Genomic DNA, 14,493 nt, shown 5'->3' on the forward strand with positions numbered 1-14,493 from the left:
ATTTTTCATACTGTTTTACATTAAACTAGACGGTAACAAGACAGCTTTGAAGAATGTGTAAAACACCCATGTCAGGGTCATTCCAGAGAATGAGAGAAAGAGTGATGACAGAATGAAAACAGAGAGAGAGAAGAGATGAGGTATCAGTGGCAGAATTTAATTGTTTGGATTTGGGTCTTCTGGTAGGTTTGAGGTTTTTTTCAAAAAACATATTTATTTTACTATTATACTGATAGTCCAGTTTAAATGCTAATATCTGAATACATACCTATTCATGCAAGATATAGTTCATTATATTACAGCAACAATCATACATTAATGGAAACATAAGCCCTTAAATCAGTAAGTCAGTTTTTAATAAAGCACAGCCATTGTACAAAGTGTAAGGGAAGTGATTTCTTTAATGGCCAAGATGAAAACAATTTGTTATCAAATCAATATTTCGTGACTATCAGAACTTGCAAGTGTTTCTATAGTTACATTTCATCAATAGTGCTAGTACACACTCAAACTGGGAAAGTGTCTACCCTCCATACTAACATTATTAACTAACAATACAAATTCATAGAAATGTTACTAAAAAAGTCCCTGTTTACCTTAGGAGGTTAAACTATCATACTTTTTTAATTTTACCCCCCCTATTTTTTTACCTAAAATAAGACATATTACTTGGGCTTGTTGACCTCTGTATTAATTCTCAATAATTTTATGTCTATGTCAAAATAAAAGATTGATTTGTTATTATATACCTTAAGAAACAATTTATTAATAAAATTGCATATATTCTTTTCTACTCTTCAAATTAAATTCATGTCTCTCTTCTCCAAATTCTGCAACACTGATTTTACTATGACAATCATCAGGACATGACCCTGATGTCATGCCAGACTCAAGACTTATGTATATCAGTATCTAAACCACGTTATGCTACCTACTGGAAAACAACAAACAAACAAACAAAACCATCAAACAAAAATCAACCAAACAAAAATCAACCAAACAAAAATAATAATAAGAAGACAATTTATCAAATATTGTGGTAAGTACAAATACATTAAAAGGCTAACTGATCTTGTTCTTAATTGCATAGCAGAAGGTTGCCTGGAAGTTAGTAGTTCTCAGCTCAAATGAATCTTGGCATTTATAGTTTCGTCCCTTATTCCAGATAATCTTGTTGCATACTCACCTTAAGTGGAATTGTAGACATGTGGTTGCTGACATCCTGAGGCCTCCCTGAACAATTGATCTTTAGCCTCAGCATTGATGGAAGGGTAAAATGAGATTGGCAACAGAGCCCTGACTCAATGTGCAAAGCAGAAGCAAGAAAAGCTGCTTCATATGTCAAGACTGTATGTCTTCTCATTGGATATAATCTCATTAGGAGTAAATAACAGCCAGGAGAACTTGAACTAGCAGTTATTACAATATTTCATATAATTCTGATTATTTGCTAAAAATTAATAAAAAATTTAATGCAGTTGTTATTGAAAGACAGCAACTCTAAAATTACCTCAAAAATACCAGATCAACATTAAATCTACATAAAATTTACCAAGTCAGTCATATCCTAACAGAAGCAGCAACTCTTTATTTGTCTTCTTTAGGAATGGCTACAAGTTGTGATGTTCTGCAATCTTTAATCCATTACCACTAACACAGAGAGAGAAAAAAAAACAAACAAAAAAAATTAGGTGTACAAAACCTCTTTTTGTTGAGTACTATAGGCATTAGACTTGGAATTTTGCTCTGAGACTTTATTATTTAAAATGAATGCTAAGATTCATCTTTCTCATTGCTTAAATACCCAAAGATACATATATTTACAATCCTAATATATGATCCAGAAAGTTGAAAAATCAATACAGGAATTTTGTGCGTGGCTCATTTTGATGTTGTTCAAATTCTCCCATCTCCAAAACTGGAGATTATTTCTAATAAATACAAATATGATCATGTGAGAAACAGTTTAATTGCTTTATCAGACAGAAGTTTCACTGAAGTTCATACAAGACCTGCATGATTAGGAGTTCACAGTCAGAATCTCTAAGTCACTCCGAGTGAAGAGCTGTTAAACTATTCATGCAAAATCAGTTTGCAGCTCATAGTGTGGGCAGTAGTTAAGAGAACAAAAATCATCACTAGAACAGGCAATAACTGGTTTGCTTGTTGGCAATCAGAGAAGCCCACGGTCCCATAGTGGGACAGCTATTTGAGAAATGTCCAATCTATAATGTCCAGTCTTCGCGAACGAAGATTTTGGGAAAGGTCTTTTACCTTTCCAGCCTGCGCAATGGATTTTTTAGGTGAGACACAGCCTGCGCTGAACTGAGCCCACCCTTTAATCCTAAGGTTCATCTGCCGGGGCCAAGTGAGCTTGGACAATGGCAGTGAGGTCCTCAGGACGTAGGTTTGTTTAGAGTGACCTTCTCTTAGATGGATGGCCTCACAGGGCTAACGAGCTCCATCTGCCCGGGGGGCTGGGATTCGAACCTGGGTCGCAGCGGTGAGAGTCCCGCATGCTAACCACTAGGCCACCAGGGGTCCCTATGTCCAATCTATAATAATGCAATAAATAATGAATAAATCATGACATTCACAACTTTCTTTTTCTAAGCTAAAGAACACTAGGAAAGAAGAAAACAGCTGTCCTGACAACTATGGCATGAAGTTTGTATTCATTATGTTTCTGTCAGAATCCAAATTCTAAATATAAAAATTATATGGATATTTTCTTTTCCTTTTCTCAACAAAAATGTGTGCTTTTCCTGCAGTTCAGTAAACAGAGCAATTTTAATCTGCCTGTACAGACTGTAAGAGTGCAGTGCAGAGACTAAAACTGATGAATGTGAAGTAAACAGAAGAGGCTAGTTAGGAGGCATGCACACACCAGATAAGGAATAAAAGATCTCAGGAAATATGATATTAGTTCCCATTAAGGTTGTGGAACATGTTGTTTATTACTCTCTACTCTGCAGACATCTAAATGTAATGCTGTCACTTTTGCATCAAGGGGTGAGTCAAATTTTATTTGTTAATGAAGTAGCACACTGTAATGTGCCTAACTGCCCAGAGCGGTGCCCAGACAGGAAGTGCAAGCTCAGTAGTCCAGTATCCAAACTTACAAACCTTCCTTAAAAAGGTCAATTAAAATTTAGCTCTTTCATGATCATTTTCATCTACAACCAAACCTGTGTTTTCTAAGACTATGGAGACTAATCAAATACCCAATTTTCAAAATTAGTTAGGTGATATTTAATGATAAACTTTCTGTCTTACTAGAGTGGAAAGTTACCAATTTTACACTGAAAAATAAATACTATATTTGATTTGCTTTGCAAATTTAAGATATTACATGAGACTATTCATTTGAAAGCAGCTTAACATGTTATGGCTATTATAGTCAGTGTTACACACTAAATTTCTTTCAGTATAGAATAAAACCACACAACACAAATAATCAAATGGGGCATTTTGATGTCAACACTATATTTTAAAATATTTAATATAATGATAATACAATTACTCAGTTGACTGACTGATAAGAAGCTGTGCTGGTAGTCAGTAATTTAGAATTGCAAGAGAACTTCCAGGATTTGAGATTATGGAAAGTAAAGACAGGCATGCAATTAGGTCATGTAAGGTTTCTTGTTCCAAACTGCTTTTCACAGCTGTGTTCTATCTCTCTCCAAGTTGAATCCTCTTTAAAAGCAGAAATTATCATCACTGATCCATCTCATCTGCAAACATCCCAATCTTCAGAACTTGGTGCTGTGGAGTGTATATCTGTTCCACCAACAAATCATGGCTAGGGACACCTTGATGCGCAGATCTCAGCTAGGGGCCACTTAAATTCCAACGTCCACCTCAAAAACTGCTGAACTTAATCTCAATTTCTTGCAGCTTAGTTGAATTCTAGACCTGGATTGTAACCAAGCAGGGCAAGAACAGAGATAATTTTTTGTGCTACTTAAGTGATCATTTGTACTAATACACCTACAATAAGAACTTTCCTTTACAGAATTGCATGAACAGCACATGTTGTGCTCAGAGGTTGAAAGAATTTAATTTGTCCTCAACTCCATATAAATATTGTCTTAAGAAAATTACCAGAAAGAAGCTGACATTAATCAAAAAAACAGCATACTGAAGATAGGGAAACACAGAAGGAAGTATTACAAGGATCAAAAATATTCACAGCTAAATATTATCAGGCAGGAGCAGAAAAGGTCAAAGACTGTAAAAAAGCTTTAAAAATATCCTGCCCAACACAAATACCATCCACACACATCAATAAAAACCCTGTAGAATGGAAAAAAGACAGTGAAACATAATTAGAAAGGAAAATAAATGATAATATAAAAACTGGGTGAGAAATCCGAAGGCCAGGAAAAAAATCATTTTCATAAGAGATAATGACCAAAAAAAAAAGAGGGAAAAATATTATATGGCAGGATCAAAATATTTTCAAAGGCGTTTAAATCCTTCAGAAGACACAGGTCCTCAGAATTGAAGGCTTATCTATGATAGGAAGGTATTTTGATTAAAGGTATAGTTAATTACACACTGAATAATAGATTCTCTGTTGCACAGTGTTGCTAAAACCAGACTCATACCAGCTGTAAGTACTGTGTAGGAGGAACAATTGGAAAGATAAAATAAGTTTATTTTCTCAAGCACTCTTGAGTGTGATGGATCCTTTTGTTTTGCAGTCTTTTCTCTATAAAGCTTATATATGGAGCCCTCTCTTTCACACTCCCACTGGCATGATGCTCAGGGTTTAACGTCACTATCAAAAGCAAAGCCCTCCACTGTTTAAATTCTACCACTCTCCTTCCATAGTTCATGCTGTAGCATTCCTTCCAAAACAACAAAGACTGTGCTACATGCTAGATTAGTCCAGAAATGTCAGATTGGATATAAGGAAGAAATTCTCCACTGTGTGAGTGGTGAGCCATTGGAACAGGTTGCATAGAGACATTGTGGATACCCCCATCACTGGAAGTGTTAAAACCAAGTTAGATGGTGCTTTGAGCAACCTGATGTTCCTGCCCACACATGACCGGGGATTGGAACTAGATGATCTTTAAAATCCTTTCCAACCCAAGCCAGTCTTTGACTCTATGATCTTGAGAAGCAGAATCCTTTCTTTTAGGGACAATTCAACTGAAAAATTCAAGAGGCACATCCAGACATTGATGCATCAAACCTGAGAATAAAAGTGCCTTCTGTGCTGCTGTATAAAGAGGCCTAAGAAATTTACCTCATTTCTTTGTTATTTCCTTCAAGAGTAATGAACCCCTCACTCTGCAAGTCCAAATAAGCCAAACAATTCTGTATTCATCTGGAATATAAGAAATCCTAGGTTACTTGAAATTCCATTCTATTCTCCTTTTGGTCTGACATGTCACATGAAATCACACAAAACTGGAAGAACACTGTAATGGTGGTAAAAAAGTGGGTTAAATATATCACTTTATTGTGTGTGGATTTATTTAAGAGTGACAAATCAGATCATTTTCTTTTAAATTAGAAAAAAGAGTTATTTGTGAGTGATGCTTAATTGTTTCACGCTGTTGTTTCTTGAGAACTGGTATTTACTGTTGCAATTTGAAATCTAAGTATCATCATTGGAGCTTCTGATAGTCAGAGTCCTGCCAAAGAAACTTACAAACCACATTTCTCTGAATAGATTGAACTTAACTGATAGGAAACTATTGTGGTTCAATTCGCACCAGCAGCCAAACCCCACACAGCTGCTCACTCACTCACTCCTTCACCAGCAAGACTGGGGAGAGAATCAGAAGGGTAAAAGCCAGAAAACTTGTGGGTTGAGGTAAAGACAGTTTAATAAGGAAAGTAAAAGACATGCACACAAGCAAAGCAAAACAAGGAATTAATTCACTGCTTCCCATGGGCAGGCAGGTGTTCAGCCACCTCCAGGAGAGCAGAGCCCTACCAAAATTAATGGTTACTTGGGAAGACAAACACCATTACTCCAAATGTCCCGCCCCTTCCTTCTTCATCCCCCCACTTCGTATGCTGAGCATGATGTCATATAGTCTGGAATATCCCGTTGGTCAATTTGGATCACTTGGCCTGGCTGTGTGTCCTCCCAGTCTCCCATGCTCCCCCCATCTTCTTGCCAGTGTGGCAGTATGAAAAGCAGAAAAGTCCTTGGCTCTCTGCAAGAACTGCTCAGCAATAACAAAAACATCTCTGTGTTATCAGACCTGTGTTCAGCACAAATCCAAAACATAGACATACTAGCCACTGTGAAGAAAAGTAACCCTACTCCAGCTAAAACCAGCACTGAAACACAGGTAACATTTCATAAGATGTTCTGCATGACCCAGAAAATACATCTTTTCACATGTTTTTTTCTTGTCTTTCTGGGAACTCTTTACAAGACTCAAGTGTTGAACTTCTTACCCCTCCTCCAGATTTTATGCTGTAACTCAACAACTTTTCCCCTAAGAATTTGAAGGTTATAAAAGAGGCAGGTGATACACTCTCTAGAATGGAAAAGACATTAGGGGCTTAATTAGGTGTGCCATTTTCTTTTCAACATTTTGTATCATTTCACAGCATCTGATTTCTCATTAACATTCAAATACAGGTTATAGAAGACTGTGTCTCACAGATGAGGAAAGTGTTTCAGCTCTCTGACTAGAAAAGAACTTCACGCATTTGGAGGTGGCACTGCAAATTAAATTGTGTAGCTCTCAAACACCATGAATGAAGAAAGAGAACCTTAGAGATGAGAAAATAAATCATACTGCAAACTCTGGGCACACTGTTTTTAGTAGTTGTGTTATGAAAACAAACTACTGTCACTAAAGAGCTAATAGAAAGCAATAGTCAGGAGGCGAAGTCAAACAGTAGAAAAAAGAGAGAATTTTGCACAGAAACCTGTGACAGCAGAGGTCCAGGAATACTTTGAAAGAGGGGAGATGTAAATAAGAAGGGCAACTTTGGGAAAAATGAGTACTTCTCATTCATACACTTATCTACTCAAATATGTAGAAAATCAGAAGTATAGCATGAGTTTGCCAGGCTTTTGCTTTTAGCAAACTCTAGCAGGTTCTAAAGAGCTCTGTCACTACCAATGACATTATAATAATCCATCTAATCCTATTCAGATGGGCCAGGACCAGAATAAGGAAGGGAACAAAAGCACTCCCATACAAGTGAGGGAGGGGCACTGGGGCTCTGCCTGCCTGGCAGCAACGTCACTCGGGCTGGCAGCAGCTGCAGGGAGAAGGCTGAGTAGGGTCAGATAGGTGGGAGAGAAGGGGAAGCTTTTTCCCCATGAGGAAACAGGGCCCAAGAGGTGGTGCTGACTCCTTCCCTGGAAGGTTTCCAGCCCTCTCAAGGTAAAGCCCTGAGCCCTGGTCTAACCCCATGGCTGAGCTTTCTCCAGGCAGTGGTTGGACTGAAGACTTCCCAAGGTCCTGAGTTATCCTAATATGTGGCACTGTATATCAGGTCATATACTAGCAAGGAGTAAGACTGAGAAACAGGTACTTTTTTCTTCATAAGAAAACATCTAAGGGACTTTCAGCTACTTATTTAGTAGCCATTTTCCTCAAGCCTGTTTCAAGAAGCAAAGAAAAACCATGTTTGCTGTACTACCAATTGTACAGTAATATTAACAGACCTCTCTGTCAGAAATTAGCTTTCATTACAAATGCAGCAGGAGAACAGAATGTGTTTTTCCATATCCATCCCTTAGGATTCCTCAGTGAGTCTGTACTGTGCATGTGAAAGGAATCACTTGGCATCCATAATGGCAAGAAGTGTCTTGGAACACTTTGAAGAAGGTAGTGTGGTGTAGGAGACTGGGACTCTGAAACTCTGCATGCTGTTTCAGTCTCTGTCTTTGATGAAGCTCACTTCATGCATCTGCAAAAGGAAGACGATGATCAGTTGACTCTGTCAACTAAAGTGTGTTTCATACAAGCTCATCATTCATTCCCATCATTTGCTTCTTGTACCATCCTTGCATGAAGAGGTTTGATTTTTTTTGTATGACATATGTAGAAGGTAGGTGGCTTGTCCATGAAATTGACAGTTCAGTGAGCAACCTAACTGGCTGCATACATCTCTATAAAATTGGCAATAAACACTAGCAAACAACCACAGCATCCAGTCCTAAAAAACCCCTTCATTAATAGGAGTCACATATCATAAAATCATAGTGAAAAGTAAGGAAATATTTCCAGCAGTTCAAGCCAAAACATAAGAGCTTTTGCTCCAGGTTATCCTGATTGTAAAAGGATATTGTTATATGAGACGTTATTTCATCTGTCATCACAGTGGCTGTACATCCCCACATTTGATACAAACCAGTCGAAGTGTTCAGAGGATTTATGTCCATTATTATTAAAGAATGCAAGTTCAGCAGCAGCAGGTGTGACACGTACCTTTTATAAATCAAATATAAGATAAATTACTTACTAAAATACCATATTTTAATTCACTAGCTTCTTACAAAAAACAGTGAAAGACAAAGAAAGAGAAAGTATTTATTTTGCATTTTAAAATACCAGAGAGTCAGATAAACCTTGCTAACATCTTTGTTCTGTGGGCTTAAAATATTTGAATCTAGAAATCCTGGAATCAAATATTTTAAAAGACTGACTACAACATGGAGTTTCACTATTGCACTAATGCCCTGATTTCAATAACATCTTTCATTCCTTACCCATTTCTTAGGCGTTCTGTTTTCCATTTCTTACATTTAAAATCTCAGCCATTTATCACTCTCATTTCACGTGACAAATGTATTATTGGTTCTTTCTGTCCTTGTCATTTACCTTCAACCCTAACTAAAGAACTTTATGAAACACTTGGAATTCTGAGGGAATCAGGGATGTACACATAGTTTACTGTTTCTGGACTGAAATATTTTTCCTTGGATCTGGACCAGAAAAGCAGTTCAGAATATGAAATCAGTCTGACAACTACGAAATAAAACAACTTGTCTGGCTGCTTATGTAGTTGTGTCTATAGTCAGGACTCCATGTACTGAATTTTTTTTCTCACCCTGGTAATTTTACTATGCTCAGATCACCTGTGACAAGATAAGCCAGCAGAACTAGTGTCTTTCCTTTAAACAAGCCATCACAGTGCACTGGTCTTTCCTGTACTGAGGAAAGGAGTGGATTTAGAACATCTCACTCACAAGTCTCCAGAGCTCCAGAGTTTCACAACAGGCTTCCTGTTATTTCTACTAAGTAGACAAGATACACACAAATACATGAGAAAAATTGCCGTCTGTAGCAAACTAAGGGCTTAGTAGTAAGATGAGACTGTACTTCACAGAGGTAACTGAATTGCAGTACCAAAAACCTCTAACTTCCTTGATTTAAAAGTGTGAACCAGAAAAAGTCATAAAGAACCAACTGACAAAAAAACCTCTCTTTTTTGGGTAGTTCTTTGTAAACTTGACTGGGTAGAGTGACAGGGCAGCAAAAGGAAAAGGAAGAGACAAACAGTTGCTGAGGTGGGAGTCAGGCAGCAGGGCAGGACTCAGTCGTTAAGATCAAAGCAGCAGTGGCAGCAGCAGCAGCAGCAAGTCGAGTACGTGAGAGCTAGATCAAACTGTACAGGGTGGTTCCCGTGCTCAGGGATGCCTGAGCAGCAGCCCAGAGCCCTCTCAGGACCTGGAAGCGCTTGTAAGCCAATCAGGTGAAGAGGGGGCTTTGCCAGGACCTTCGTGGGAGATTTAAATGGCTCTAGGGAGTGTGAGTGGCATGGACCATGGCAAACAGGGTGGGCAAACAAAAACTTGGCATGTCAGAGGATGTGGTGTGGCAGTTTTCATGTCACTTCACTCAGGCAGGGTATGAAGAAGGGCACAGCCGCCCTTCCAGCTCCCTAGGCGAGGTCACCTGGTGGTTTTTGCCTGCTGAACTGGAGCAGACACAGCAATGGTAACCCAGAAGCTTGCAGCTGTCCAGATCGCTGGCTGCAGGGAATGTTTGAGCCTGGTATTAGTATCAGAGGGCAGCAGAGACACTTGTGTGTGGTGTGACCAGGTGTATGATCTGCTCAGCCTGGTGGCAGAGCATTACGAGGAAGTGGAGAGGCTGAGGAGTATCAGGGAGTGTGAGAGAAATAGAGCAGTGGAGTCACATCCTTCCATCCCTGAGAAAAATGCAGAGGATGGAGGCTCAGCAACAGTCAGAAGAACCCAATTCTCTCACCATCAGGAAGAAGGAGGGGATCTAAAACCAGATCCCTGCTCAGGGAGGCAGAAGAACACCTACCAGCCTCCCTTGCCTTCCCAAGTACCCATACAGAAATAGTAGGTAGGAGGCTCTTGAACTCAGGAGTCAGACAAATGATAGTTGACATAAACATCTATCTGGCAGGTTTCCTACAGCAAGTCAGTCAACTGGACACATCACAACTACAGGTGTTAAAAAAGAGTCATTGTAGCAGGCAACTCCCTTCTGAGGGGAATCAAGGGCCCCGTATGCTGACCGGATTTTTCTCACAGGAAAGTCTGATGCCTCCCTGGGCCTAGGTAAGAGATATGACTAGGAGACTCCCTAGACTAATTTGGCCCTCTGGTTATTAGCCAATTCTGGTTGTCCAGCAGGACCAGGGAAGTGATTTTCTATCTGGACTTGGCCACTGTTGAGGTTTCACTTTGAGTACTATGTTGCGTTCTGGGCCCCTCACTTCAAACAGAACATTGAGGTGCTGGAGCAAGTCCAGAGAAGTACAACAAAGCTGGCGAAGTCTAGAGACTAAGTGCTGTGTGGAGCAGCTGCAGGAGCTGGAGAAGAGGAGGCTCAGGGGAGACCTCATCACTCTCTGCAACTACCTGAGAGGAGGTTGTAGCAAGGTGTGGGTTGGTCTGTTCTCCCAGGAAACTAGTGATAGGAGGAGAGGTCATAGCCTCAAGCTACACCAGGGAAAGTTCAGTTTGGACATCAAGAAGAATTTCTTCACAGAAATGTTGTTAAGCATTGTAGCAGAGTGCCCAGGGAAGTGGTGGAGTCATCATCACTGGAGGTGTTCAAGAAATGGCTGGACATGGCACTTTGTGCCACGGTTTACTTGAGAAGGTAGTGGTCGGTGAAAGGTTGGACTCAATGATTTTAGAAGTCTTTTCCAGCCTAAATGATTCTGTGGTTATGTGAAATGGAAGGTGCAGTAGAAACCAGATGCAGGAATCAGCAACTTCAGAGTTTTCTGTCTTTCACCTGCAGTTGCATCAAAAATTCAGAGACCTCAGACAGACAGTATTCAAGAGTCTGGAAAAAAAAAAAAGCAGATTGAGCCCAGCAAGCTGCTTGTGATGTGCCAGAACAATTATTTCCAAAACAAAAGTTCATTGACTGAAGATGACAGTTCAGTCATTCAGCAATTCTTTGTGACCATGGTGTGAACTTGAAAAATCAAGAATTAAAGTGAAAGTTACCAGCTGAAAATGGAGTTAGACATACTTGAGGAGGAAGTACATCTGAAGCAGGGAATAACCTTTCCCTTGGCATTCAAGAAGGTGAGCAAATGCTTGAGCATCATCATCATCAATCTGGACCAGCTAGGCATAGTTCAGCTTATTAGAATTTATCCTCTTTATAGCTGTACTAACAATTAGTACTCAGTAACATTGTGGGATCCAAAGTGTTGGAGTTTTAGATTTAAAAAATGTGTTAGAGAAGGAAATAAGGTTCTCTCAAAGCTGGAATAAAATTCTGCAAATGGTTTAAGCCAAAGAAAGGGAATGTGGGATTCCTGGGGGTAAAGGAAGTCCCAGGTAGCACAAATAATGAAGCATACACTGTCATATATTTAAAAAAAAAAAAAAAGAGAGGAGTGTCAGAAGGAATGGATTAAAAGCAGAAAACTGGCAGGAGGATTGAAAATATTCTCAAGTGACCTTGCACTTGGAAATTACCCCCGTTAAACCTGTCTGAATAGCAGACTAGCAATTCTCTAGCAGGTACCAAGTTCAATGTTGTCTGTGTCGCTGCTTGTGTGCCCCTTCCCAAATGCTGCCTCGGGGAACCCCAGCTTAGCAAGGTAATAGAAATAAATTTACTCTTTGTGTTTCAGCCGTGGCTCTCCCTTCCTGCCTATGCCAACTGACAGGGTTAGCAGAGAAGAAAAATTCCCCTATTTGGACTATACTCCAGACCCCACCTCAGATCCATTTTGAGTTTGTTCTGGCACAGACCTACTCACTGATGTTCCCTGGTTGCTGAAATGGGGGCTGATGCTCTAAAAGGCTTCAGGATTATGAGGGGGTAATTACTGTTGCATCTCCTGTGGCTTTGCAAAGAAGAACCTCAAAGTATTTTATGAGTAATTTAACATAGGCTCAAGTTGATTATTAATACATAATTGGTCCTTACCCCCCTAGGAAGAGGGAAAAAACCCCACCACCTCTGATACTGGAAGACACAGGCATTAGATCTGTGCCCACAATGCAGAATGTTGAGATGCATTTTACTGACACATCTTGGCTTTAGCATTGCAAACAAAACCTTTTTTTAATATTTTTTATGTTTTGTGTTTGCTAGTTTAATATCTACCTTTCCAAACCTGGGTTGCCCTCTGGGGTATTTAGCAGGTAGGTCCTTACAAGGTAGACTAAAGCTTCATAGAAACAAATTCTCTGGCTGCTGCACCTATTTAGACACTGTTTTTTCTTTCATGACTCAGAATGGACATGTGGATTTTTTGCCAAACCAATGTTTTTTTATTTCAGTTCTTCAAGAAAATAAACTTTTCCCATTAATACAGATGGACTGGTTTTGGGGTTGGGTTCTGGGTTGATTTTTTTGGTTGTGGCTTTATTTCTTTCCTATTGCTGTTTATAGAATGGTTTTTTATAGATAGCTATCATGGGGAGTTTTCACTGGTGCAATATCTGTAAAGCTTTTGATTGATAACATCTTCTAATAGATTTTTATTGGCAATTTCATTGAGGCAGTTGATAATAAAGTTTATTGGTGGTATTATGTTTGTGGAAATGCTGGAAGCTTGGACAAAGTTTCTTTTGTAGTAAAAGACCATCACCATCAAGAATTTGTTCTTCTGGAGCAGTTTCTTATACTGAACTCATTTTTACAAATCATCTTTCATATTTTTGGGTTTTTTACATTTGTTCAAACGCTATTTTTGTTTCATGTAATGGCCACAGATACCTTTAGGCTGTGGTCTGGGTATATTAACTTCAGTTTCTGAGTTGATATTTCACTAGGACAGTTTCCTCTTTAGTCTTCTCAATTTCACTGTTGTTTTTGAGGTTTTCTGCCAATGGGACTTGTGAATTTAACAATGTGTGAATCACAGTTAAATACTAAATATAGTATTTTTAGGGATTATTTAGTTTGAAAGCTTTGTATCAAATGAGTCATCTAAGTCAAGGTGCTTTTTCAACTTCTGACAATTAAGAAGGCCATTTTTTTGTTTTTTTATTGTCTCAAGACATAAGAAAAAGTCCCAGAACATCAATTATAACTAGTCTGAGCTATCAAGTAACTCCACTGATGCTTGGTTGTGTCACTCAAGCTGGCAAGTTTAGATGCCTTATTCAAAACAACAGGATTTGGGGGGCACTAAATATTCTCTAATATTTAATTTCAAAATACCTTTGGGGAAAAAAACGGGAGATAGGAAAGGTGAGGAAGATCTTTTTGCTTCGTGTGATTTTTTCTGCTGAGACCAGAATAACCGTGGCTAAAAACAACACATGGAATCTGAGACTTTGAAGCCCCACGAGGCTGGCTTGCACTCTTTGAATGATACAAAGAATATTCATGACGTTTTCACCTCAAGAGTATGTTTTAAGAAAGGAAAGCAAGTAGGCGAAGATTTAGCTGGATGACTAACTCTCTGCCACAGGGAACACCTTCACTTTCAGGAAGCATTTCTTGTGGTAAGTTTAAGACTTTCTCAGCAGTAGCATCATTTTAACACTAAAACAAAATAATTTACAGAACAACCTAACTGTAAATATCAGCAGCTTCCTTTTTGTAAGAACAAACAAATTCAAAAAGCTGTTGACTTTTTTTCCCTCTAGAGGACCCAGAAGACTGAATAGCAATTAGTATAAAAGCTCACTAGAGTGTTCCATGGAAATGAGGCTCTCCAAATACCAGACCAGCACGGAAATTGTCTTTGAGGACAGTCTCTGTTGGGTAACAAAGACACTTAGAGTACTCAGTGTCTGATAAGACCTTGGCTTCTTGGACAAGGTTGACTAAGAATGAAGTTTCCTTCTTCTGGCTGTGCATTTGCACTCCTGCATGAGTCCACACTTCTGACAGAGAAAGAATATCTTGTACTGATTTGTAAATCAGAACTCAGGAGCAATCTGTGCTGCAAATAAGCCTCCAGAAAGGGCATATTATCAGTGGAGACATTTCACCTCACTATTCACAGAATCACAGAAACACAGAATGGGTGAGGTTGGAAAGGACTACAGTGGGTCATCCGGTCCAACCTCCCTGCTAAAGTGTCTGGCACAGA

The sequence above is a fragment of the Neopelma chrysocephalum genome, unplaced genomic scaffold (genome assembly GCF_003984885.1).
Source record: "Neopelma chrysocephalum unplaced genomic scaffold, ASM398488v2 Primary Assembly neopelma1_96577, whole genome shotgun sequence".
NCBI lineage: Eukaryota > Metazoa > Chordata > Aves > Passeriformes > Pipridae > Neopelma > Neopelma chrysocephalum.